Raw genomic sequence first — 27,417 nt, forward strand, 5'->3', positions numbered from 1 at the left:
TGTGGGCGTGTCTGCGTTGTGCTGTGGGCGTGTGCTGGAGCTTGACAAACGATAGGGGCCTATAGTACGTTCCACCCTTCATGCCATGTCTCATATCGTGTGCTGTGGGCGTGGACGTGTGCGGGGCGCGGGATTACGGAAAAAAAAGCGAGCGCTGTGCCCAATATTTCATCGTTTTTTCTTCCCAGGTTCTGTACATTCCAGCTCCGGATGTCCACCCTGCTACCTTTAAATACCCCTGCACCCCATAATCATAACCCACTCTTACTCCTTAAAATACCCCAACACCCTTAAACACTAACCCATCTTAACCCTATAAATATACCCTCTACCCCAAAACCCAAACCTATCCCTAAACCCTAAAAATACCCCAAAACTAAAACCTAGCCCTGAACCCTATAAAAACCCCTGTACCTCAAAACCCAAAGCTACCCCTGGACCCTAAAAATACCCCTGTACCCCAAAACCCAAACCTAGCCCTGAACCCTAAAAATACCCCTGTACCCCAAAACCCAAACCTACCCCTGAACCCTAAAATGCCCCTGTACCCCAAAACCCAAACCTAGCCCTGAACCCTTAAAATACCCCTGTATCCCAAAACCCAAACCTACCCCATAACCCTAAAAATACCCCTATACCCCAAAACCCAAACCTAGCCCTGAACCATAAAAATAACCCTGTACCCCAAAACCCAAACCTACCCCTGAACCCTAAAATACCCCTGTACCCCAAAACCCAAACCTAGCCCTGAGCCCTAAAAATACCCCTGTACCCCAAAACCCATACCTATCCCTAAACCCTAAAACGACCCCTGTACCCCATAACCCAAAACTATATCTGAACCCTAAAAATACCCAAACACCCCAAAACATATACCTCAGTACCCCAAAACATATACCTCAGTACCCCAAAACATATACCCCTATACCCATACTTACCTTATCCAAACACTTAAAAAAACCATGCTTTTACAATTCATGCATTTACAACGAATTTCGTTGCAAATGTATGCGTGGTAAAAGCATATAAAATGTAATGCCATGCGTTATAATGGCATTGCGGAGTCATGGTACTTTCGTAATGAAAGTATGCGGAGTGATGGTATGCGGAAAGAAAGTTGAGGAATAATGGGTGTTTACCCTCCCCCGGTAAGTACATTGGTGGCACGGCGGCACACATCTCCAGCAACATACTCATATTTTTTCACCACCGATTTGAAAAATGCACAGGTCTCTCTCATTGATGGCAAGCACCGACATACACTTTTAGACACACCTCCCGCAACAAGTTCTAGAATTGCGAACTTTAGAGCTGGGGAGCTACGTTCAAATCTCGTCATCAGCTCAACATCCTGTGATTCCAGGCAAATCGCTTTGTCTCCCCGTGCCTACCACAAATTAATGTGTTCTTCTGTAATGTAAATTGTGCTCATGCCATGTTGTCGAGTTCGCTCTATATAATATTGCAAGGAAAAATAAAGTAGGGAAACTTGAGTTCACACACTACTGAACGCGCACTCTTAAGTGCATCAGCAGTGCACTGTGAATCGGAGCGTTTCACAGGCCTGTCACAGATAAGAAATGCTATCAAAACGAAATCCTACAAAACAATATACTACTGGCAGGCAGCAATTCATGCCCGGACAACGTCGGGACGGGCTGCTAGTAGTAAAGAAAAGGAGTTGAGAACCTTGGACTTGTGTACATATAAAGTGCTAATTGTTTGAAGAGACATTTCACTAATTATTTGAAGAGACATTTCACAGTAGTGGAAAGCTTTCCGAGTTAGTGAAAGTTTTGTGTTTAGTTTGCCAATAGTATTCTTTCTAGATTTAGAAGGTCGTGAGGAGAAAAAGGACAAAGGTTTTTTGAAGTAAGTTTAAAACAAATGTGAGTAATGTTAGTTCTAAATCATGATTAAGAGGGAATAACCACTAATTCTAACTTGCTGTTTGATTCTCAGAATAAGTACTACTGTACTACCCAGCCTGCAGTGTTCCTAAAAAAAGACGACACAAAGAACAACACCCCATCAGGACAATACTAAGGACAACACTCATATGACAACATCCTAAAAAGACGCCTGACTTCACTCATGACGACAACAGGACGCAAAACCAGATTCTGTAGATCGCAGGTAGGAACAATATAAAAGGTCCTTTAAAAAAAACTGAGAAAGTGGTAGGGGACAAACCGTGTAAGGATTCCTTTTTTTGCTAAGGGCATTTATTGTTGCTTCGCAGGCCGACTACAGGAACTTCATTAGCCTTCGAATACAGCCCTCCTCCCTAATTACTATCATCAACCTACAGTGTATATTTAAAATCACGAGTTCCTGGGAGTTTGGCCCATAGCGTCTCTGCGAAACACTACCAAGCACCTTACAGGTAAGAAACAAGGATAAGCAGGTAAGAGTACCTTGGTAACCTTAACATAAGTTAACAGTTGTGAATCAGGCTCTTTGTGGGTAAGGTGATTGGATAAAGTGATCGATAGAGAGCCAATCAAAATAGTTGATTGGATAAAGTGATCGATAGAGATTCATTCAAAATAGCAATGGGTGTGGCATGAGGTAGAGAGAAAGTGATTTTGCAGTCACAATAGAAGAAGGGTGTGAGAGCCTGGGCCTGATGAAAATAACTGGGATGGAGAACAAGTGGGGAATGAGAGCAAACGATGTTCATGTTGATGGTGCAGTAGTTATCAAATTCACTATAAGTGAGGCAGCGTCAAGTAGCAGGATTCAGTGGTAAAGTGTAAGTATCTCATTTACAATAGGGGAGGCAATACAAATCTTTATTAGTAGAATTTGTTTGTGTTGGAGTGATGAAGAAATGAAGGTGTGGATAATAGAAAAAAGAAGCAGATGTGTAAAAGAGTAACTTTCTGGTCAACTAAGCAATTTCTGGTGGGCAAGCACTGTGTGTACTATCAACATAAGCGCTAAGGAATCACATGGTAATGCTGTTTTATGGTTTTGAGCTGCCTCAGGCAAGGCAGACATGTGTAGGATTAGTGAAAGGGGCGCTTCACGGACTTTGAAGGGGGCATTGCTTTCTTACCTGCACGCCAGACGCCTTTGACCCACTGCCGGTCTCCTGTTGCCGGTCTCCCTCCCGCCGCCGCAGCTTCCTGTCACCAGCGCGGCCGTAGGGAGGAGGGGGACTACAGGTCCCAGGAGCACACGCGGTGGAAGTTTTCACTGCCCATCCTGCGCCCGGAGGCTATAAAAATCAAGCAGAACCCCTGGGGAGCGGGCGCTTCACGGACTTTGAAGGGGCCATTGCTTTCTTACCTGCACGCCAGACGCCTTTGACCCGCTGCCGGTCTCCTGTTGCCAGTCTCCCTCCCGCCGCCGCAGCTTCCTGTCACCAGCACGGCCACAGGGAGGAGAAGGACTACAGGTCCCGGGAGCACACGCGGCGGAAGTTGTCACCGCCCATCCTGCGCCCAGAGGCGATAAAAATCAAGCTGAACCCCGGAGGAGCGGGCGCTTCACGGACTTTGAAGGGGGCATTGCTTTCTTACCTGCACGCCAGACGCCTTTAGCCCGCTGCCGGTCTCCCTCCCGCCGCCACAGCTTCCTGTCACCAGCGCGGCCACAGGGAGGAGGGGGACTACAGGTCCCGGGAGCACACAAAGCGGAAGTTGTCACCGCCCATCCTGCGCCCCGAGGCGAAAAAAACCAAGCAGAACCCCGGGGGAGCGGGCGGTTCACGGACTTTGAAGGGGGCATTGTTTTCTTACCTGCACTCCAGACACCTTTGACCCGCTGCCGGTCTCCTGTTGCCGGTCTCCCTCCCGCCGCCACAGCTTCCTGTCACCAGCACGGCCGCAGGGAGGCGGAGGACTACAGGTCCCAGGAGCACACGCGGCATAAGTTGTCACCGCCCATCCTGCGCCCGGAGGCGATAAAAATCAAGCAGAACCCCCGCGTCGCGGGACCGTGCGCGGGCTGCGCCGGGTGAAGCCCAGGACAAGGGCGGGACCATCTGTGGCCGTCCGGGGCTGGAGGGGGCTGGGCTGGGCCACCCCTCCAACATCTGCCCCAAATCAAGGTACTGTACCAAACCATCCTCTTTGCCAATATATCATGGGGAAAAAGAGAACTGATGGCCGTAAACCTAATGGTGTGGGAGGAGCTACTCTGGAATCATACTTGGTAAAAGTATCAAGCATGTTAAACGAGGAAATTGAAAGAACGGAAAGAAGGCTCTCGCTGGACCCAGGTCGTACTATCACTGTCATGATACATGATATCCCAGCATCACAGACTTTATCCCCAGGTCTTCCTTGGGACTTAATAGAGCCGGTTGACCCGCTCTCTATGTCAAAGAGTAGTCGTGCCCAGTCTTTAAATGTCTCCCCCTCAGGTTGTACTGAAGATGTGTCACTTTGCACTTCCCTGTCACCCGCACCTGTTGTGAGATGATGTACTAAGGCTGGTGGGTTGGTACCTCCTGGAAAGGCAAAACAGAAGGGGACAAGGCATTCAAAAGCAAAGTTAAAAACATCGAAGCAACCACCTCCGACTTCTCAACCTTCATTGGAGGACTTAACTAACACCATTTGGATAACCCTCAAAGAAAAACTAGATTTTACTTTGACCCCTATTTTGTCTAGGTTATCCTCTATTGAAGATAGGAGGATTGCTTTGGAGCAAAATGGTGGTCTGGTACCCCAGCCTAATGTTTCCATAGCAGGCATAACTTTACATCCGGTGCTGGATGGCCAGCCAGTTACCTCAAAGGGGCAGGTACACCTACCCCCTTTAACTCAGGGTATTTCTGCTGTAGAGGGGTTAGAACCTAAGGATCAAAACTTTGCAATTATTGCCGCAAAACACGTTAGTGGACCAATAAACCAGGCGAGAGGTACTCTGCTCACTACTACTGTAGCTATTGGTCCGGGTGTCTCCCCAGACATACATACAGAACCCCTACATGAGAGAGAGCCATTCCAATTTATTCCTGAGGCCCTACCTTTAGTTCTTGTCTTGGCCAACGCTCCCTCCCTGGGACCTGGTCAAATGGAAACAACAGCATCATTAGTTGATAAAGCTTTGCACTGGCTGACTAATAATATGAGGATATCTCCTACGGGCAAACAGCAATTAGCGGGGGAAATCATAACGGCTAGAAGGGTGACATGGCTAGGAGATCATAAAAAAAATGTAGGGGCGATTGCATAGCTATGAACTTTTCGAGTCCTCGGGTGCTGATTGATGTCCTGGCCAATTTACTCCCTCCCCAACTAAGGAACTCAGCAATAATCCCACTAACTCTAGAATTTTTCTACGATAGGAGTTGGTGTGTAATGAATTTAAGTAGATTTAGGCCAAGATGCTTCCATCCATCTAGGCCTCTCAGGAAGGCTACTCCACTTAGGGTGGGCGGAATCAGTTTGAGAAATCGGTTTGGGGCCTTGACTGACATCGAGGAATGCGATTGACTGCATGGTGACAATAATTATTCCCAGGGAGATAAACCACTGAATAATAGAGTGTACGATCCTTTGGGTCAGGGTAAGGCAATTACTAGTAAAGATTTGGAACCATTGCTGAAACTATTGAAACTACCGCAAGTGAATGTTGTATCTACCTATATTAGTGACTCCCTGCCAGCGATAGGCTCGAACTTTAACAGGGAGCGTGATTTTTGTACAACAGGTAGTGATCCACCAGAGACCCATTCCATAAAGTATTCCAATATAGAGCAATCATTAGAGATAGAGGGTGACATTTCAGGAGTTGAGTATTCTTTGAACACATCTACTACCCCTCCAAACAAGGAAAGGTTGTCCCTTCTCACATGGAATATCGCGGGAATTGGTAATAAGCTATCTTCCCCCGAATGGTGTAGGTTCATTGACCAGCATGATATCATCCTCTTTCAGGAGTCTTGGTCAACAGCTCCAGTCTTTCGTCTGGGGTTTCTCAACTTCCATGTTCCCGCTATTAAAAAATCAAAAGGCTGGCCAGTAGGTGGCCTGATAATCTGGGTTTGCCAGACCCTACGATGTAAGGCGCAACAAATCATGTCCTGTGAATGATATCATGACAGTTAGACTTGAATGGACAAATGGCTATAGGGTGGCTATTTTTAACGTTTATGCCTGGGGGATCGTTGGGGGAAATATATCTGAGGTAATAGCCGCTCTTGACTCCCAGCTTGAGGTCCTCCCAGAGCAGTTAATTCCCATAGTGGGCGGTGATTTTAACACAACCTTCGAACCTCTCGGTCAAGAAGACCAGATTCTTACAGTTGATGAGGATAATAGATGGGGAATCCCACAACTTGAAGTACCCACTGTAAAGAGATGGTCAGCTGCAGCCATACAATTAAAGGCTATGTGCCTAGAAAGAGAGCTTAGAGCAGCTAATGGAAGAACCCCTTCTGACCGAAAGGGAGAAAACACATTTGATAACGGAAGGTACAGTAGTCGAATAGATTCTCTGTTGGTGGACGTAAGATCATGGCATTATCTGGTAGACATGGCCATTAAACCCAGGCTGGAAAGTACCACAATCCCCTTTGTTCAATATTTCAAGCACAAATGGGGGTTAGAGATGACACACCAAGGGGAGGGATGGACACATTAGACATTGTTGCCTCTAATAATATGCGCCATGTCAATTGGGGTAAATTCATTGAGAACCCGGAAAAATTGGAGGCGCTTAAAATTGAGGTTGCCAGTGAAATAGCCCATCTGAACCCACAAATCTGTAGCCCGGACTTCCCCAAAATAATGTTAGAGGCACACACCCATCTTTTTTCGAAACTCAAATCTTTTTTTAGTAAGGCTATAAATCCGGAAAAGAGAGGTAAAAGGTTGTATATGACTAGGTGGTACAATGACGCATGTAAATTAGCCCGCCCAAATTTGAGTGAGGAACTAAGGTCAAAGAATCCCTTTAAAGTGAGAGAGGCAAGGGATTCATATAGACGCGTACAGAGAGATGCCAAAAGACAGTGGGACCAGGATAGTTGGCGGGATTTGAAATTGGCTTGTGCAGCAAAAGACTCCAAGCAATTTTGGAACATCATTAATTGGGATAGGGGAGGATTAGCAGAACCCCCACAAAATAATGTTGCAAAATCCCAGTGGTTGGATTTCTTTAAACCGTAATATGCCTGTAGCCTAATAGAGAAAGAGTCCCCGCCACCTCCCACCACTATTTACCAAGCCAGCTCTTTACTTTACTTTTACTTTTATGTGAGCATAGCACTAGATTGTGTGACCGGGGGCAGAGCTCCAGGCATGGATGGCATCCCTGCTGATGTCTTTTTAACTGATAGACCGTCTTGGTGCCAGTATTTTTCATTGCTAGCTAATGCAGTGGCTAGGGGTGCTCCGATCCCTTTTTCGTGGAAAGGAGCTGAAATAATTCCGGTTTTTAAAAAGGGTGATAAATCCCTCCCAAGTAACTATAGACCTATTAGTCTTATAGACTCAGCTCAAAAACGTATAGGTCAACAAGTCCAAAATAAAATACAAACATGGATAGAGGAACACAATATTTTATCTCCGTTCCAAGCCGGTTTTCGTCCCTGTACTAGTTCTATTGATCAAGTTTTTTACTTTATTGCACTTTATTGGAGGAATGTTGTTTTAACTAAAGGAACACTCTATGCAGTCTTTGTAGACCTAAAATCGGCTTTCGATTTAGTCCCCCACTCTAAACTTTGGAAAGTTCTTGCTGAACTAGGGATGTCCCCTGAGCAATTGACTTTCATTGTCCGCTTACATGAGAACAACTTTGCTAGAATCAGATGGGGGGCACAGGGTGAGGTCACCGACCCATTCCTTGTCGAGCGAGGCGTTCGGCAGGGGTGTGTCCTGGCCCCTACGTTGTTTTCTCTATACATAAATGGTATAGTGGACCATCTTCGCAGTTCCCCCACAGATGCTCCTGTTCTAGCTGGGGTTCGCGTACCCGTCCTCATGTTCGCGGACGACACGCTGATTGTCTCTCGGACTCCGAGTGAGCTGCAGAAGGCTGTCAATGCATTTGGGGAATTTTGCCAACTGCGTGGACTTGAGATTAACACTTCAAACACCAAGTTCATGTCCCTGAATAAGCGAAAAACTTTCAAAGGCAAAATCTACCTGAACGTTATTCCTTTAGAGGAAGTGGAGGCCTTTACCTATTTAGGTTTTTTACTTCAGAGCAATATGGGTTGGAAAGGTCACACAGACATGGCTATTTTAAAATTTCATCAACTTGCAGGGGCCCTATCCTCTAAATATACATCTTCTCTTACAAAGCCAATTACACCTGCCTTGGAGATTAATAATATAAAAGTATTAAGTGCTACTTTATATGGATCAGAGCTCTGGGGATTCACCAACCTGAGCCAACTGGCAAAATCTGAGAAAACTATTTTACGCAGCTTGGTCGGTGTCCCCCAAAGCACCCCTACTGTTCCGCTTTTTCTTGATCTAGGTAGGAAAAACGTGGTGGACATAGCGAGATCACGACCACTATTGTATTGGAGACTAATCTGTATCACCCCAGAATTGACTCATTATGCCCTTGCATTGAGGGATGTGATTAAGGCAGATCGTTTTCATACAATACAGTGGCTTAAAGAGCTAAGGACACTTTTAAAACAGCTGGAACTCAGCCAGTTATGGGAAGAACCTGATATGTCATCTTTCCCATCTAAAAAACAATTGAAAGATAAATACTTGGAAATGGTCTGGGTAAAAACTCATAGAGGCAGAATTAATACCAATTTAACTGGCCGCTTTTTAGATTATAAATCACGTCCTCTTTGTGAGGCATACTGGGACATCATAGAGAGTCCCCTAGACCGTAAATTGTATTTTCAGTTTAGGGTAGGGACCCTCTCTGTAAAAGCTTTAACCTATAAGTGGGCTCCATCAAGAGATGATAAATGTCACAATTGCGTAAACCTGGTTGAGACCATAGCACATTTATTTTTTGTATGTCCCCTTTATGTTGCCCCTCGTCGCAAATGGCTAAAACCCATTTGCTTAAACTTGGGTACTCGGAGACATGTTGAAGCCCTAAGGATATTAGAGTCAGATTGCTCACCGTGTATAGCTGTTGCTATAGCCAAATTTTTAAGGTGGGCTTGGATTATACACACTCGCACTTTTCAGCCACATGATGCTAGCTAGTAAATCACCTGATGCTTTTAAAATTGGTTTTATCCATGTAGTAATTTTTAACTGATTAAATCTGCGCTTTAAACAACAGTAACTTAGGAATTTAATAACTTTTTAATATGTGTATTGTTATGTATTATTTATAGTGTATTGTGTTGTGATGTATTGTGTGTTGCTTTTATGACATCCTGTCGAATAAAGCTTTTGAAATTTGAATTTGAAAGGGAAGAGTTAACTTGTTACAAAGGTCGAAGGCTCAAAAAGAGAAAGACCTACTACTTAAAACCACGCATCATAAGCACGGTGCTTTAAGCAGAGTTTGATTGGCGGATCTCTGATAGAATTGACTCTTGTGGACTTGAAAGGAGTTTTGAAGGTAGCATTGGCCAGATGCAGCGATAGCCTTATGAACAAGCCACAGGATTTTAAAAAATAACTATTTTGAAAGACAGCCAGCAAAGACTGGCCCGATAAGAGGGGACTGAGGTGTGATGTGGGAGATTGAAAATCTTATATAAATCTAATGGAGTTGTGCCTTTATTAAGCAGAGGGAAGGGTAGGCCACAAAAAATCTGATCCAAAGAAATGTGCCTTTTCGCTAATTTACAATGCTTTATGATATACAGCACAGCTTAATCAACTGTATTTCTGTGAAAAAAACAATCCCATGCCAAAATTAATTTGTTGCTTATCCACAAAATTCAGTTAATTATTTACAATTAGGTCCATGAACAGCCACATCTACATAGATGCTCGAGAACTATGAGGGCCATTACAATGGCGGGCGATCTGACCGCCGACTGCTGTCGCAGCGGTCAGGAGGCGGCTCGACAAGCAGCCGGCAGGTCCACCTGCCGCATTTTGATATGACCGCGAGGCTGGTGATAGGAAAGTGCTCATTCACACTGTGGTTTGTGCTGCAGCCTAAGAAACAGGCCGCAGTCCAAGCTGCAGTGTAAATGAGCACTTTGGGCACCTCTATGCCCTGTGTGCCATGCACCATTTATTGCATGACACACAGTGCATGAGGTGCGTGGGCCACTTTACAGTGGAGACAATGGGCGGGGACCCTGTTTCGGGCCCCCAAAGTTAATTTTGGAGAGCCTTTCCATGTCGGAAATGGGAACTATAAGCCCAATGATGGTGCTTGCTTCGGCACCGCCTCCATTTGGGATTGAGTTTCTGACCGTCGCCTCTCCGGGGTAAGATGATCCTGTCGGAGGCGGTGGTCTATCCCTCCGACCCCTGCGGTCCGACCGCCTGCATTATAATGCTGTAGTATAGTTCCTATATTTTCAATAGGCTCTGTGCATTGGAATAATATATCCTGTAGTTTAGAAGTAGGAATGAGGTCGACTAGGTCTCTACCGAATCTATTAGACTTAATTGTGAGTGCCAGCTAGCTCAGAGGTCACTAGAAACTTTCTCGAATTCACAAGAAGGGATTCGTTTCTGACAACCGCATAAACATGAAAACTTTTTTCCCCAAGAATAAGAAATCAATCTCTAGAGTCGCGGAAACAATAGATAGCTATTTTACTCAGTCAATCGTGCATGCTTCGTTTCACCAGAGGTGCTTTGAAAATAGAGAGACGGGCGTTTTCAATAAAAAGTATTTATTGAACAGTCTTCTTTCTCGAGCATAAGAAATGTACTGCTACAATTGTAATACTGGTTATAAAGTACAAGGCATATAATACGATAAGTATTATAAAGTAGTACTGTAAAAGCATGATATGGTTTCTAAGCCATAAAATACATAAAATACATACAGTGATAAAATAATGACTAAAAGTATTCAACTGGTGCTTCTAAAATACTCCTACCCCGGTGTACCTAACCTAAGTCTAGTACAAGGGAAGAAGTAAGTGAGGTGTAGCTTAAGTTTAGTATTCTTCGCCAAGAACCTCTTCCAAGAATTCTCTTAAGGGTCTAATCAGCTCCGTACCTTGGTTTTAGAATGAAGGAGGTCTTGTATCTCTCTCTCAGGACTCGATTTCCCAGCAACCCGCAAGGGTAGCCTGGAAACACTGGAGCTGGATTTCTCGGCAGGAGAAAAGACAGCGTCTCTCAGTGCATCAGCTGGAGGGTCGGCTTCCTTTGGCACTTGCTGTTGCAGGGCGTCGGGCAAGTAGTTAGTCGTTCAGCTCCAAACCACTGTGTGTTTGTTTGGGCAAATGTAGGCATATTTATACCTTGAATGTGCCGAGTTTGACGTATGATTGGACATAATAACGTCACTCAAAGACTCAGTTCTTTGAAAACTCCATGATTTCTTAGACAAATTAGTATTCAGGCGAGGGGAAGTCCCTAGCTGCTGAAAGCGGGTTTTTCTAAGAAATCGTTGTTGATTCTCGGAACTTAGTGGAAGTAGCCATGCCGTATTTGGGCTGCATAGGCTCAGTCTAAATATGGAAATGATTTCTGTGCCTATATAAGGATGGGGTAATTTATACCTATATATGGGCATGAATCGGGAAAATTACACTAGGGTCCTAGATTCCTACACAACACCCACTCCACGATATTAAGTTCAATAAAACTAAATGTATAAGCATTGAACATATCTAAGGCAAGTGTTTACATTCCCGCCCAAAATACAAATTGCATTTGAAAGGTTTGTTCACATGAAATGAGTATAAACTGTATGAAAAAATAGGTCTCAACCGATATGAAGCATAGTATGAGAGCATACATTCTAACATTTATGAAAAACAAAATTACATTCATGAAATGTCTCTTTAAGGTACAGAAAAAAAGTCGAGACCATCCCATAGCATAATATTTAAACCGTTTCTTTCTTTAGGACAAGGCCAAATATTGTCATTAGGAAGTTTTCAAAAGAAATCTTGTTCTCTAAGAATAGTTCTACTTTAAGCAGATTACTCTGTGCCAACACGTTCTATTTTGGAAAAAGTTCAAATTTGTTAGAAAGTTTGTTTTTGAAAAAACGAAGGCCGAATTTCAGAGTTCAAGGAACGCTGTGTGAATTAATTAAAAGTTATTCTCGGTGTCAGGCGAAAACATCAGATCGTCTAGGCTGGCAAAGAAACCGTCTACCATAGTAGGCGAAAGTGGAACCACTTCAGTTAGCAGGTCGAATGTGCATAGATGAGGATCATCGCCGTCAGCGTTTGATGCATTAGCAATGTCCGCAGTAGGTGGTACCTGTGTGCCTGTAGTGTCTCGTATCTCACACTCAGTTAGACTTGCCGGTGAGACCTCAATGAATGCCGTCATCAGAATGGGCAGCCATTAGGGGCAACACAATGCATGAGTCGTTACCGGACCTAGCAAAGCGTCAACATCCGATGGCAGGACTGATGGTAGTGTAAGACAAATGTCCAACACGCATTCCTCTCCGCAAAGCAGGCATCGCAGAACAGGTAAGATGCAATCTTGCCAGATTGGTCTGAACGAAAGGAACCAAGTTGTGTTCAAATCCCTTAAACGAGCCAAGCCAAGAATCTGTGTAATTCTCTCACGATACCTCATGGCAAGGAGGGCTTGTTCCATGGTAGTCTGGGTATCGCTGGTGACTGGACTTGCCATATCGGAGAAGAAGGAATAGAAATAGAATTCCTGCTTCGAGTCCCAAGATGAGAGGCAGGTCGCCGAACACGGAGTGTACAAAATTTGGAAAAATGCCAAGGACTGCTTCAAATGGTGCTAACAGTCCCGAAAAAATCGTCTTAAATACATGTGCGATGCCACTGGTATCAGACATATTTAAGATTTGACTTAAAATTTCTGCGAAATGTACTGGGCAGTTTGTTGATAATAATGCATGTATCTCTGCAGAAGTCCTTGCAACTTGCAGATCATACATTTCTCTAGACGAGGTCAGTGGCACAGTTTTTTGTAAAAGAATGACTTTCATTTTGCTTAAAGTATCAATTCGTATAGAAGAGATATTCAGTGAAGACCATAACGCCGTCTCCCTTTCTGTCTTGCTTTTTAGATACAATACTTGCATACAATAAGTGACCCTGGATGACACACTAACTAGATACGCTTTTCCTGGCAACATGCCACAACAGCTGTGGTCATTGAGCATATCGTAGCTGCCATTGGATAGCTGCCTGAAAATTGGTGCTATCACTGTGGAGGGTGAACCGTGCAGGTGGCATGGGAGGTTATTTGCAGAACCTTCGCAGGCTCTGTGTAAATTAATACCTTGGCACAAAAGTGTATCACTTAGTGAGTTCTTACAATTTTTACCACTAAGGAATACCTCCTTTCCCCCATTCCAACATTTTTGTGTGTAAGGTAAAGTCCAAGTCGACTTAATGTATTCTTTACCCAACCTTTCATACAGGCCCGCTGGTATATGCTGTAGACAATACTGAAATTGGAAAATCGTCACTGGTATTGTGATGGTGCCATGTATTATCCATTCAATGACAGGTTTCTCAGAAACTGTCAATGGTAATCTTTCCAGTTTCTCAATGCTCAGCACCGTATAGTGTGCTCCTTTTTGTGCCAAAGAGATTTGTTTATCTGTAAGGTTAAACACAGTAAACAATGACGTGGTATTGATTAAACGCCATGGCACGTAGCCTGAACGGAGATTTTGTAACGTCCAGCCTAGCAGCATTATAGAACGTTATTGAGACTGGCCATGTTGTAACATTAGCAAGTCTTGCTCTATTATGTCAATTGCAGAGGATACAATGCTGTCCAAAGAATATATTCTGGAGGACAGAGTCGTTAACCCGTTGTCCACTACAGAGAGGCTTTTCTCTAAATTAATACGATCAATTTCTCGTATTCTTTCTGCAGTTTCCATTTGCGGTATTTTCCATGCTTCGTTGTAAGCAGCGTATTTACCGGCGTATATGAAACGTTTTTTTACGTGGTTGCGAGGCCCCATTAGGAAATCTCGCAAATCATTGCCTTCTTTAAGTAAAGATAAGTGTTGTTTGATTTCTGGACGTGTAGATTTATGTAGCCACTCAAGTTACTATCCCTGGATGTTGTCTCTGGGAGTATCTTGGATCTGACCTATTCACTGTGAACCCTTGTGTTTTGTTCAGGACTCTATCTTGACAGTTATTCGTGTCTGTGGGCCAGATTAACAATTTTTTCCAATCAGGATTAGTTCTGTTTTGAATTAAAATCTGTTTTACGCCTACCTCCTCATCCACAGAGTTATTGCTGTCAGGTGAGGGCTTTGGAATGGACGGTTTGTTTAAATCTTTTATCTTAGCCAGGCCAAGACAAGAAGTTTGTTGAACAGTGTCATTTGAAAATATTATTTGTTCTGGTATAATGCAGGCTCTGAACAAGGCTTCTAAACCTTGCACCTGCCAATCTTTTGTGCCCCAGATAGTTTTTGTCTCAATTTTGTCTTTTCAAAAGTCAAAACCTAAAGTAGACAGCTGAGCATAAAAGTTTGCAGAATAAATGTGTTTAGTATTGGTCAGCATTGTTTTCATTCCTGTCTTATTCTCATTTTTATTAAAATAAAACGTTTCTGTATTTGTAACATTAAACCCTGAGAAGTACGGAAACTTTTCCTAAAATGTTTTTGATCTGCCCTTTGGCGGCGTTGGACAATGTTCCCATTGATTGTAAGTAAAAACATTTCTGGGGCTTGCAGTTTTATGCAAATATTGGTGACCATAATGATTAAAACAATACATTTGTTCATAATCTGATGAACCTTCTAGGTATTCATGTTCTGTAAATTTAGCTGACATTTCTAAATCTGTCCTCATGTTATTAACAGTTTCAAAGTCCCAATCATCAGAAAATGTGCTGGGTGAGACAAAGTCACTCAAAGAAACCTTAAACTGGTGTAGAATCTTCAGCAGTTCCACCGGGCCATAGATGTCATAATCAGTTCTATCCCATGCTATACCACCAGGTATAGGGACGGCTGTGATGTTTACTGATGACAGGTCTCTTTTTTCATGATGAGATGCTTTGTGAGGTTTCAGGAGCAAGTTGATTTTCTTACTTGCTGTGTCCATTGTACTGTATTTTCCATCTATCATCCTTCCCAAACTTAACACAAGTATGAGCCAAAGCAGGAGAAACAGTACACCTAACACAATCCAAAACTCAACCCATGGTGAAACCAGATATGTTTTCTCAAGTTGATGAAAGAGTTCTGTTATTTTTTCTATGAAAGTTTTATTTGCTGGCGTTACTTCAGGTTCACTGGGATCCTCAGAGAAGGTATCAAAGTTGATGAAATAGCCAGAGGCAGTTCTGTCAATTGTTGGAATAGCATCAGGATTGTTCGGAAACGTTGGAGCTGCTTCTTCCTTTGTCATATTTGTATAGTCAGAGGCTACATCATTGTAGACAGGTGTTTTTTGACGAACTGTTATTTGGGTATCCAGAGGCACAAGTTCCATGGCTTTGTTGCATAGTCCTACTTTTCTTACTGCAGGTTTATCAAAGGTGATAAGTCTTTCAGTTTGAACCTATTGGATTGTAGCAAGATTTGGTTGTTTTCTACATCTTGGGAGTCCACTGGGCCTACTATTTATTATCGGCCACATGATGTGGTTTGACCAGGTCGATGGACACAACTCTGTTCTCCCTTTTACCAGCAAGGGGCGGTAGTAACACTGATCTTGTTCCGTGGATAGCTAAGACAGGTACTGCTTTTCTGTAAGAAGGCCCAAATTCCTTCTTTACCGCAATCTTTTCCCTGACTAGATGCCCAATCTTCGGAATCCAGACAGGTCTTGCTGGGACAGGTGGTTTTTCTTCAGTGGTCGTTTGCTTCTGTATTGTGTTACTCAGGCTTGTTTCATTTAAGTCCTGTAAAACAGCCAAACAATCTTTGACATCAAAGGGTTTTTGTTCCAGCTCTGAAGTTTGACAATCGAGGTCTTCGATTATCACTCTAGTACCAAATAGTAATTCATATGGAGTCATTCCCCCCAGAGAATTTCTTGGCAGATTGTTAAGACTACGTTGGACACTTATTAGATGTTTGACCCACCCATCACCCGAACATAATACCTTAGCTGTTATGGATTGCTTTATATCACGGGTTTTTCTTTCCACAACCGCATTACCCTCAGGATGGAAGGGACTAGAATACAGCAATGCAACGCCCAAGCTAGTCATGGCCTCCTTGTAAGCTCGAGAGCTAAACGCAGGACCCTGGTCAGAATGTAGCTTGCCGATTGCGTATGTGCCGATAAAGACTCGCAAATCCTTTATAACAGTTTTGGCGTCAGCCAAGCGCTGGGGCCACATCCAAATAAATCTTGTCTTAATATTTGTGGGATCGCGTAGGTCTATGGCGACGTCTGCGTGTAGAAACCCTGATGCTGTCTAACAATGGTGTCTGGACTGGGCTGGCTGTACTGTAGTCAGGTACCTGGTGGTTGTCGAAGCTATGATCTTTGTAACAGGTGTCACAGTTAATTCCGAATTTGTAAACTTCGACGCTCAATCCCGGGCACCAGTACATCTCTTCTAATTCTATTAGAGATTCTAAGATCCCTTGATGTCTCAGACCCTCTCCCATATGTGCTTCGTGAACCAAAGCACCTCTCTCGTTCCTGTTTGGAATTACTCTGTCCCCCACTCCAGGGATTCGAGGAAAAGCAACGGAGTTTGCATCAATTATGTATGTATTACCGAGTGGATAGTTTACAGGTAACGCTGCATAGCTACCTTCCATTGAGGCTTTGACTGCTAGCATTGTTTCACAGTCTATTACTCTTTTCGAGTGAATGATTGTAGCTACGGAAGCCGTTTGCACAGCTGCCTTCGCGGCTTCATCAGCCAATGAATTCCCTGCAACGTGAATGCCGTCACGCTGATGACTCAGTGTATGAATCACATGAGTCTTTTGTAGTTCTTTCTGTAATAGAACTATTCTGTTCCCAAAGCATTTTATGCTTGATTGTGCCACCTTTTGCGTCTTTGAAACCATTTTGAATGCAGTTCTGCAGATATTCATTGTAAGATTGTACGCAGTAATACGAATCGCACACTATGAGTGTGGGAAATTCGCGATCAGTATTTTCAAGCGCCATCTTGAAAGCCTGTAGTTCAGCTCGCTTAGCTGTACAGTCTCCGAGTGTTTGAGTTATAGTGACCATAGGTCTAAATTTACCTTCGTGCCAGCGACCTTTAACAATCGCGCACGCAGCACTATAGGCTTGTTTGCCCCCAATTGCGGGCTGTGCTGATCCATATGTATAGATTATACATCCATAATGTTCTAGAGGCAGAATATCGGTCGGCACAGGACATTCGTATTCGTATTGTAGGAATTCTTGTGTCTTCAAGTAGGGGTCAAAGACGTATTCAACGTCTGTTGCAGCAAGAGAATTAACCCATTGTATCCATCTCAGATGTAAAGCTTTAGCATTGGGAATGCTTGCTTTCGTCACTGCCTCTAAGGCAGGTACAGGTGTAACGATCAATATTCGTTTACCCTGTGCGAAAGCTCTTTCTTTTGCTACTGCAGTTTGGACCGCTGTCAGAATTTTTTCTGTAGAAGTGAATTTTATTTCAGCTTGTGTGTACAAGTATGATTTTTACGCTATTGGTACCTTTTCACCTTCATTAAAGGTTAGGTAGGTGAATCCGCATCTCCCTGGGATGATTCGGATCACAAGATTGCACGCATTATCGCGTGTTTCTAACTGTGTTTTTGCTAACATGTCTGTTTGCACTGAACGCAAAATTTCTGTATGGTTTTGGGTCCAATTTGTTGGTTTGAAATCAGGTTTGATTAGTTCGTAGAGAGGTTTAACCCTTTCTGCGTAATTTAGAACATAAGTTCTTCCAAAATTCAGGAAACCTACAATTGACTGTAAGTTCTTCAGCGTTTTTGGAGGTTGGAGCAGCGCACATTTCTCTAGGAAGTTGGCTGCCAGGCTTTTGCCTTCACTTGATAATTCGTATCCTAAGAATAGGATGTTGAGATGGGCAATTTGGCTGAAAATAACCCTGGACTGTTCTTGAATTCTTGGAGGAGACGGCAAAATTGTCGCTGTGTCCCCATAATTGAGAAAGCGGTCAAATGCCTGCTTTCAGGTGCAATGTTTTGACAGAAAAACTCATTCAAAATATCTAATGTGGTTTTATATTTTTTACGCGCGATGTTATTCATTAGTGCTGCACTGTGTGCATTGTGTACTGCAAATGTTTTGAAACAGGAGTTTAAGTTGTCTGTAATCCAAAACTAGATGATATGAATTGTCTGGTTTGGAGACAGGAAACAAAGGATTGTTCATTGATGAGGTGCATGTTTCAATCACCCCTTGGTATTCAAGTTGATTTAAAATCTCCCTGACTTGTTTTTTAGCTTCTTGCTTAACTGGATACTGCCTCTGTGCAGTAGGTTGATTTTTTAACTGGATTTTATGGTGAGGAGAGTCCTCATCCCATCCCACATGATTTTTATATACTGCTGGAGCCTGGGCCACTGCCCATATTCTGGCACAGGTGTATTTTTTATGAATAGGAATATGATTTGAGAAGGCTGGCATAATTATCTCTTCGCCATGTGGGCACTCCCTGACAAATTCAGGTGCCAGTTTTGTTCAGCTAGAAGAATGGCATAACCCTTGGAAAGCTTATCCCAAAAGAGAGATTTTATTTTCCTAGTTATGTCCCTCTCCATCCGAGTGTTACTTCATATAACTTGTGGGGTACACTAACCCTGGTGTCGGCAGTTTCAACTTGAATGCATTCATTCAAGTCCACTGTCTCCAGATGATCCTTCAGGATCTTGCGAACTATGGTTACTTCTGCTGCGCTGTCTAGCATTGTCTGGGCCCATTCCCCGTTCTTGAGTTGTGTCCTCAAGATCCTCGGCATGTCTGATCTTTACACTTGCTACCTTCTTCTTGGTGAATTGAGTTTTCTAATTTTTTGGAACGTGCTGTTCGTCTTTAGACTTCACACGTTCTTCTTTTTGTTCTGATCGTCCTCTCCTCTCGGATTTCTGTGAGGAAGTCTGAAAGGTACGAGAGGAACATGTATCAGTATCTTGATATCCATCAGGTTTTCTTAAGTTATCCCTACTTATGAGGCTGTACCTCTTTTCAGAGGGCTCCCGTTGTGGAGACCTACCTCCCCTTTGGGGAGATCTTCCTCTGGACTGAGAACGCTTCTCTTTAGGAAGTGTCTGTTTAGTATTTTCCCACTTCTTTTTAGGGGTAGTGAGAATATTTTTAATAAAAATCTTTTCAGGATTTTCTGTTAGTTGGGGTTTTAATGGTTTCCCACCCAAACTATCTCTACCTAGTTCTTCATAAGATTTTTTAATAATTCTTGCAAGCTCATATGGTTGGTCTGTTATATCTGTTTCTTTTAGTTTTTGGCGGATTGCCACGGATGCTGTTTCACCTTTGATGTTGGCTAATAGTATAGCCGAGACCTGTTTGAAATCTTTTAGTAATTTCATACCAAGATTTAAGGCAGGTTCTGGTCCGTATTTGTTTTGAATCTGTCTCAGAACGTCTGGTATTACCGTCATGGACGGAACACCATGTGTTTTTATGTAGATTGAAGCAAAGACTGTACCCCAAGTGTCACAGTCCTCTACATGTGGTGCTATCCCCATTAGTAAACAGATTGTTAGAATTCTGTGTTTCTCATGAGGTGTACTATCCGGGAATTCTGCCTCAATTTGAGTAATTTTTTGAGCTAACCAGAAGGGAATTTGTTCCCTCTTTGCGGGCAATTTACCAATGACTGACTGTATAGTCTGTGGTGTGATTTTGTTTGTGTTCCCCTGGTGAGGGGTGTGCTGTGGAATCCTCACAGTAGGTTGGACTGTTAAGGTACGCATGACATATTGAACCTATTGTCTATGTATTTTAATTAACTGTTTTAGCTGCACTAACAGTTCTGGACCTGTCATGTTTTTAATGTCAGGATGTGGTGTATAGCTGGCTAGTACCGGCCATGTCGCTCCTGGTCTACCTAGTGGACCGAGCCTGGTTATGTGAGTTTCATGTTGTAGGGTGCCTTTAAACTAGAGCGGATGCTCTTGGTAAGTTAATTGAATTTCAACGTCCTCGTAAGGAACGTATTCCGTTGAAGGTTCCTCTACTTTGTAGTAGTGGAACTCTTGTGTCCCTCCATCTGCTGGAGGAAAGTGAATCCATGAATAGAACACTTCTGTCTGCCGATATTCATGTGCCTCTATAACAAATATTACTTTACCACCTCTCGATGAGACTCCATTATTTATGAGTTTGTAAGTTATAGTTTTTCTTACATTTACCGGGATGATTATAGCATCCGGGTCATTCTGTAGGAGATTTCTGTCTCCTAAAACTGCTTGAGCTGCAGCTGCAGCTAATTCTTCGTCAGTAATCATTATTTTACTGACTGAAGAGTTTGCAGAACAAGTTTCAAGGAAACAAAGATTAGGTGCACAATATTTTGAAACACTGTATCCTTCAACATTGAACAAACCAAAAACTAATACATAGGATTTCTCTTTCGTCCTACTCAGTTTTGGCGGATATTATCCTTTCACCCACTCCAGACGTCTATTGGAGAATTTTACTTGAAAAAGGGGTCTGTGTGAAAAGCATGACTGAGTTACTCTAGTGTCTAGCGTTAAATTATCGCCTTACCAAACGTTGGGCGCCATGTAGTGTAGTTCCTATATTCCAATAGGCTCTGCGCATTGGAATAATATATCCTGTAGTTTAGACTTAGGACTGAGGTCGACTAGGTCTCTACCGAATCTATTAGACTTAATTGTGAGTGCCAGCTAGCTCAGAGGTCACTAGAAACTTTCTCGAATTCACAAGAAGGGATTAGTTTCTGACAACCACATAAACATGACAACTTTGTTTCCCAGAATAAGAAATCAATCTCTAGAGTCGCGGAAACAATAGATAGCTATTTTACTCAGTCAATAATGCATGCTTCGTTTCACCAGAGGTGCTGAGAAAATAGAGAGACGGGCGTTTTCAATAAAAAGTATTTATTAAACAGTCTTCTTTCTCGAGCGTAAGAAATGTACTGCTACAATTGTAATACTGGTTATAAAGTACAAGGCATATAATACGATAAGTGTTATAAAGTAGTACTGTAAAAGCATGATATGGTTTTTAAGCCATAAAATACATAAAATACATACAGTGATAAAATAATGACTAAAAGTACTCAACTGGTGCTTCTAAAATACGCCTACCCCGGTGTACCTAACCTAAGTCTAGTACAAGGGAAGAAGTAAGTGAGGTGTAGCTTAAGTTTAGTATTCTTTGCCAAGAATCTATTCCAAGAATTCTCTTAAGGGTCTAATCAGCTCCTTACCTTGGTTTTAGAATGAAGGAGGTCTTTTATCTCTCTCTCAGGACTCGATTTCCCAGCAACCCGCAAGGGTAGCCTGGAAACACTGGAGCTGGATTTCTCAGCAGGAGAAAAGACAGCGTCTCTCAGTGCGTCAGCTGGAGGGTCGGATTCCTTCGGCACTTGCTGCTGCAGGGCGTCGGGCAAGTATTTAGTCAATCTGGTCCAAACCACTGTGTGTTTGTCTGGGCAAATGTAGGCATATTTATTACTTGAAGGTGCCGAGTTTGACATATAATTGGACATAATAACGTCACTCAAAGACTCAGTTCTTTGAAAACTCCATGATTTCCTAGATACATTAGTATTCAGGCGAGGGGAAGTCCCTAGCTGCTGAAGGCGGGTTTTTCTAAGAAATCGTTGTTGAATCTTGGAACTTAGTGGAAGTAGCCATGCCGAATTTGGGCTGCATAGGTTCAGTCTAAATATGGTAATGATTTCTGTGCCTATATAAGGATCAGGTAATTTATACCTATATATGGGCATGAATCGGGAAAATTACACTAGGGTCCTAGATTCCTACACAACAATGCAGCCATTGGACCGATGGCCTGTCAATCTTTCGGCTTGCAACCAACGCCCTGTTGGTGGCGATCTGACCGACATCAAACTCAGGCCCTAAGTTTTTTTAAATTGTGTACCTTTTGTGAACACACAGACCGTGACCCCAATGGTGCAAAGTAAATCAGTCAAAAGAAGTGCTCCCAATTAAAAGTGAAAACTCATGGGAACGTTTTTTTGAAAGGCAACAAAAATCAAAACTGTAACAGAGCTGGGCAAATGAATATTTGGGCAGCAGTCCAATATTTTTTAAAGATATGCGGGTCATAATAAAGTCAATGTTATTTAGTCCCTCATTTCTACTATGGTGACCAAGATAAGGAATGAAGCAAGGAAGGGCTATCCCCCACTTGATAAGATGGATCCCTTCAAACAATGGTTTTACAAGTTTGTTGTTTAAGTCCAATTATCTTGGTCATAGGGGTGTTGATGCAATTTGATTTCAGTTTTTTTTAGCTCTGCTCAGGATACCTCATGGTAGCAATCAGCTTCATTGTGAGGACCTTCTTACATTCGCAGGGAGTACATAACATTTCTCTATATCAGTCTACTGTAATGATGTTTGGGATAAAAAAAAACCTCCCTTAGAGCCGGTTCGGGCCTAGGCCACTGAATCTTATTCAATCGTAACTTCCTATAAGGCGAGTCCGGAATTTATAAATAAAGAAGAAGCAGAGTGAGGGCGTATTGTAAGTGTTTTTTTAAAGGCAAGAAAATCCATAGGTTGTGGCACAGATGAAGAGAAAGAGGATTTGAGACATAGATCACATAAAATAAGTGAGGGAAAGGAGGTGTGGGCCTGTAGTAGTGGAGGTCAGACAGTGGGATCTATGGTTAAGAGAAGAAACGTGTTGCCACTCCTTTTATCAATCTACAAATAAACTTTGCCTCATGGCCAGGAAGTTTATCATCCTATTCACTTCTTAATTAGGAGCCCCCCAAAAGCTCTGTAGTGGATTCCCTCCTTGTCTGCATCTTTAACACTGTTACATGACATCAGGCGCCCAAAGATTCCATTCATCATCACCACTCCAGCATTCCAAGGAACATATTCACACTGGCTGAGCAGCTAGGGTCAAAGCAACCGGTGTAGATGCATGAATACATAAACAAGATATACCATATCCTCCCCCTTTATAAAACACAAAAATATATACAAATATAAGAATGCAAGGTGGAATAAAGTATTTACATGTGAAAACGTGTAAAGAGAAATTACATTAAAATATACATATGCAAGATGGAATAAAGCATTACATGAAGAACCATGCAAATAGAAAATAGGGAAATATCACTCATCCTCCTCGTTTATAAAACATACAAAAAATAGGGACAGTAGACTGGTGAAACAGCATTATCATTAACATCACACGTTGCTAGAAAAAGTAGACTGAGGAAGAATCCAATCAGTCCCACGACAGCATACAAGACAACAACACAATCGCACCTATTATCACCACCATCCACACCAACTGGCCAGACAAGCATGAGTGGTGGTACAACACAGCACAACAATAACTAAATGAGGTAAAGACTAACACACACAAACTACAGAGGAAGTAAAATTCAAAAAACATCAAAAACACATCATCACCCAGAAATAATGGGCGAAATACACCTGACTAAATGTCCCCAAAACAAGGGCAAGATGTGTGACACGTTGCAAAAGGTGACATTTACCCTCAACAAACATCGCTCATGTAAGGATATATAGCAAACAACGTAGAAAGGGTTGACTCCCACCCATACAACCACTCCTCACATAAGGGCATCAAACGAAACATGTAGAATTGGGTGACATACACCCTGTCCAGTCATCCCTCATGTAAGGGTATGAAAACATAAAATGTAGTTATATTTTGACATTTTCGCGTTCCGCGAAGATCCGCGGCGTAGTGGAGATTTTTTTCATATTCACGATTTGAAAATGCGTTCTCGCGGGCACGCTCGCCTTACCGGGATCCCTGCATTCGCCAACGAGTGTTCCGATCCGTTCGCGTGCTCCACAAGATGTTGGTAGCCAATCGTGCTATCCCGAGAGAGTTCGTGATCACAACCACGTCATTTGCCTTGCCATCAGACACCACGAGAGAAAGCGTGAAATCGCGAACATGTCACTCTCCACCATGAGTGAGAGCGTGAGATCGCGAACACGTCATTTGGCCGCGCCATCGACATCCAGTGGAAGTGTGGTGAAGCTAACGAACAAGCTACATTTTCAATCTGGAGAAGAATAATATCTCTTGCAGCATAAAACCTTCTGTAAATGATGATTTGGATGAAAAAATACTCCTCAGATTGACATTTGGCTGTCCTTTTTTGTGCAAGGAGCCTTTTAAAAAAAAAAAACTTTTGGGGGGGAGAGGGAGAAAGCGCCACGGAGTCTCCAACTTCCTTTTCCTTTCCAGCAGGTTCCTCCCAGTGCTTTGTCCAACTCCTGTTTACTCTGCCTTTCGATTTTGAGCTGGAAGGATCACTCTTTGTGTCTGCTGCATCATTATCATTGGATGTGAGGACTTTTGAATTTGATATTTTACAAGTAAGTTGGTGTTGTGTGTTTGGTTGGGGCATTGCAGTTGCTGCAACTACAATTTTGGTAGTTATCATTCTTTTTTTTAAAAATTGATGTGGGTAGCCAGTAGGCCCAGAACTAGTCATGGGTGGGTGCATGATGAAGCAACTGTTCCTTTGGTGTGTGTTGAATATATTTCAAACATCATTTAGGGCATGGATGGCATTCGATTGAGTTGCAAAATGTGTTTTTTGGGGGGTATTTCTGTTTTTGGGTGTGTGTTAAATAAATGCCTTTGTTGTGTGTCTGGTGTGTTGGTGTGTACCTTGCAGACCTTGTTTAGCCCTGTAGATTTTCGTTTTTGCATTTTATTGCATTAAAAAGGCAAAACAGTGTGGTTTAGCATGCATCCTTTGCCTGGCTTTTATAGGCCTTTTGTCAGTACATTGTTTCCCAGGCCTCCTGCTTGTTGCTTGTGATTTGTGAGTGTCCATGTGGCTGGTGGCCATTTCTGGTGGGACTTATTAGTGTGCTACTTTTGCCATATAGGCCTGCATGGTATTCCTTTGTGGCCTAGGCTTCTTGTTGTGGGACTGGCCATGAGCCTGGTGGCCATTTTGAAGACAGGCAGTTTGCTTTTTGCAATAGGCCTGCATTGTCTGTCTTCAGTTTCTTGTAGTTGTGTGAGCCTGGCCATGTGGCTGGTGGCCATTTTGAAGCCGGTATTGTGCTTTTGCCATAGGCCGCAAGCTTTGTGGCCTAGTCTGCCAACAGGCCTTTCATCCAGTAGGCTCAGAGGTAGCCACAGGTGCATGAAACAAGTGTTTCTGTGTGTTCTGTTGAATTTAAACAACATTTAGGGCATGGATGGCATTGGATTGAGTTGAAAAATGTGTTTTTGGGGGGTATTTCTGTTTTTGGGTGTGTGTTAAATACATGCCTTTGCTGTGTGTGTGTGGTGTGTTGGTGTGTACCTTGCAGACCTTGTTTAGCCCTGTGGATTTTCGTTTTTGCATTTTCTTGCATTAAAAAAGGCAAAGCAGTGTTTAGCATGCATCCTTTGCCTGGCTATTATAGGCTTTTTGTCAGTACATTGTTTCCCAGGCCTCCTGCTTGTTGATTGTGATTTGTGAGTGCCCATGTGGCTGGTGGCCATTTCTGGTGGGAGTTATTAGTGTGCTGCTTTTGCCATATAGGCCTGCATGGTATTCCTTTGTGGCCTAGGCTTCTTGTGGGCCTGGCCATGAGGCTGACGGCCATTTTGAAGACAGGCAGTGTGCTTTTTGCAATAGGCCTGCATTGTCTGTCTTCAGTTTATTGTAGTTGTGTGGGCCTGGCCATGTGGCTGATGTTCATTTTGAAGCCGGGTAGTGTGCTTTTGCCATAGGTCTGCAAGCTTGTGTGGCCTAGTCTGCCAACAGGCCTTTCATCCAGTAGGCTCAGAGGTAGCCACAGGTGCATGAAAAAAGTGTTTCTGTGTGTTCTGTTGAATTTAAACATCATTTAGGGCACGGATGGCATTGGATTGAGTTGCAAACTGTGTTTTGTAGGGGGTATTTCTGTTTTTGGGTGTGTGTTAAATAAATGCCTTTGCTGTGTGTGTGTGGTGTGTTGGTGTGTATCTTGCAGACCTTGTTTAGCCCTGTGGATTTTCGTTTTTGCATTTTCTTGCATTAAAAAATACAAAGCTGTGTGGTTTAGCAATTAGCATGCATCCTTTGCCTGGCTATTATAGGCCTTTTGTCAGTACATTGCTTCCCAGGCCTCCTGCTTGTTGCTTGTGATTTGTGAATGTCCATGTGGCTGGTGGCCATTTCTGGTGGGAGTTATTAGTGTGCTGCTTTTGTCATATAGGCCTGCATGTTTTCCTCTTGGATTACTGCTTCCATCCATCCCCTTTGCCAGCAGCAGCTCCCTGAATGATGTGATGGTCAAATAATCTAATGCCAAACAGGGTCCACTTCCATTACATTTCTATTTTGGTTATTGTTCTTATTCTTTCCTATCCTTCCTGAGTGTGTAGTGTGTACACAGTATACCATGAAAGACCTTGTTGACAAAGTCTCACAAATGGCTACACTATGGGCCATATGTAGGTAGTTTGTGTTTTGATATTCTCAAATTACGATTTTTTGGGAATCGCAATTAGAGAATCGCAAAACGCAACGTAGGTAGGATTAGCAAAATTTTTCGCGAATCCCATGTATACCTTATTTGCGAATCGCAAATTGAGATTCGCAAATAAGGAATACCTTCTCATTCATTCCTATGAGCTAGAAGGCCTATAGGAATGAATGGGAAGACATTCTCAATTTGTGATTCTCAATTAGAGAATCGGAAATTGAGAATGCAATTTCAGGGTTGTAAGGGTGTCAATAGGACACCCTTTTGCACCCCTGAAATTAACATGTGTGCACATGTGGCCCACATACATGTGACCCACATGGCACTTTGAAAAATGCCAAAAAGTGCATTTTTCAAAGAAATCGCAAAATACCACCAACCTGAAGTTGGTGGTATTTTGCGATTCCTTAATCCAAAATTTGCACAACTTGGGTGCTTCCTACATTGCATTTAAGGAATCGCAATTTGCAATTCCTTAAATGCAATACAAAATATGGAATCGCAAAATTTGCGATTCCTTATTTTGCATGTGGGTTTTTGTGTGCTACATAGCACAGTGCCCTAATTGCGATTGCAAATGCTGAAATTCTGTGAATTTCAGCATTTGCAAGCGCAATTAGGCTTCCTACATATGGCCCTATATATTTTATTTATTTGTTTGTACTAGTAGTAATTGAACCATAACAACAAATGCAACATTTCACTGATGTTCTTCTCCTGGCTTCTTTCCTTTTAGGTGCACAAAAAGACAGAGGAGGAGGTATCATCATCACCCGTTGTACTGCC

At 42.8% G+C, this 27,417-nt stretch overlaps 1 long non-coding RNA gene across 1 annotated transcript; it reads left to right on the forward strand.

Moving 5' to 3' along the window:
• The first annotated feature begins 2,010 nt into the window (after nucleotides 1–2,010).
• Nucleotides 2,011–27,417, forward strand: LOC144799154 (uncharacterized). The gene is made up of 3 exons (XR_013603766.1): nucleotides 2,011–2,136; nucleotides 2,243–2,386; nucleotides 27,368–27,417. It is a non-coding gene; the product is annotated as an uncharacterized LOC144799154 (long non-coding RNA).

Source organism: Lissotriton helveticus, chromosome 12 (genome assembly GCF_964261635.1).
Source record: "Lissotriton helveticus chromosome 12, aLisHel1.1, whole genome shotgun sequence".
NCBI lineage: Eukaryota > Metazoa > Chordata > Amphibia > Caudata > Salamandridae > Lissotriton > Lissotriton helveticus.